Source organism: Theropithecus gelada, chromosome 20 (assembly GCF_003255815.1).
Source record: "Theropithecus gelada isolate Dixy chromosome 20, Tgel_1.0, whole genome shotgun sequence".
Lineage (NCBI taxonomy): Eukaryota > Metazoa > Chordata > Mammalia > Primates > Cercopithecidae > Theropithecus > Theropithecus gelada.
The window spans coordinates 39,768,231-39,769,824 of NC_037688.1; positions in this window are offsets into that span (position 1 = coordinate 39,768,231).

Below are 1,594 nucleotides of genomic sequence, written 5' to 3' on the forward strand. Positions count from 1 at the left end.
ATTATACAATTTACAATAGTTGTATATTTAGATTTTCCAACTAATATTTGCTGATTTCTGTCCTTACTAATGCTTCTTGCATGACACAACTGTCTTTGTTTTCCTAAGCTCATTCTTTAATACTGCTTACAGAAAAGGTCTGTGAGGAGTCATAGGTCTTGGTCTATGTGTTTGTGAAAACAAATTTCAACCCAGAATTCTATACCCAAATGAGCGATCACCAAGGGTCATTCCATTTCAAAGCATGGGTTCAAGGTCCAGTTCCTAAAGAATTTGCTTGTCTAGATACCCACAAGGGCCACAAGATTTTTATTTCTGCTTACTACTATGGCTAAAATCCCCCATGGCCGCTTGTCTGTTGCTTTCAGATTTGGCTATACGTTTTTAAACTTGAGAAGTACTCAGCACTTTCTTAGTTCTCCATTGTGAGCAGGCATTTTTAGAATTAGAAACAATGCTATCCAGACTGAGAATACAACAAGTGCATAATGTGATCAAAGGTTTAGAGAGAAGGCCATGTGATTGTAGTGTAGTGAGGGAGAGGGAGAGCTTGTAGTTGGGGAGACAGGCCGGGATCACACAGGGTCGGGATAAGGAGTTTGGAGTGTCTTCTCTGTGTAATGGAAATGCATAGAAATATTTTAAGCAGGGAAACGGCATGATCAATTTCCAGATTTATGAAGCACAGTAATTTGGCGTTTACTGCTGGCTTTCTCATTCTCTTTAATTATCCAGCTTCTGAGAATTCCTAATTTTACTTTCATATACATATGTCTGTTTCCACAGCCTCCAAGCACTTACATTTCAAGAATGCTTTTCACAATATAAATAACAGTTTCCACTATTAGTCTTCAGACAGTAAGAAATAAAGTCAAAGCACTGGCTTCACCCTGAGTTATAAATTGCATGACTCATAGGAAGCAAAAATGTAATTTGCATTCGATTTGGCCAAGTTTTTGTTAAATTAAAATGTATCAAGTAATTATTCAAGAAATGCATGAGAAGAAAAAAAAGAGAGATGGAGCAGACATACACAGATTAAAAGAGAATTAAAAGAAACATCAACCAGCCACAATGTAGAGACCTTGTTTGGATCATGACTTTTAAAAACTGTAAAAAAAATTAGATAAATAAATTAGACAATTTGAAAATTGAATCCTTATTGGATATTTTATGATATTAAGAAATTGTTAATTACTTTAGATGTGATAATAATACTGTGATTATTATTTAAGGGTCCTTATCTTTTATACATATATAGTGAAATATTTTCAGATAAAACTGCATGACATCTGGGATTTTATTTAAAATAATATAGAGTGGGATATGTGGGTGGAGGTAGAAATGTAACAAGATGACTATGAGTAGATAATTTTTGAAACCTAGAAGATGGATATATGGAAATTTATGATACTAGTAGTTTTTCTACTATTGTATAGGGTTAAAATTTTCAATGATAATTTTAAAAAAATGCAAAGCAATTTTAATGCATTCAGTAAGAAAACTTGAATTTAATTAATATGAACTTCCAGATAAAAATGTCTGTAATATTTCTCCTTTCCAATGATTCTCTTCTTGATTTCATATATTAATC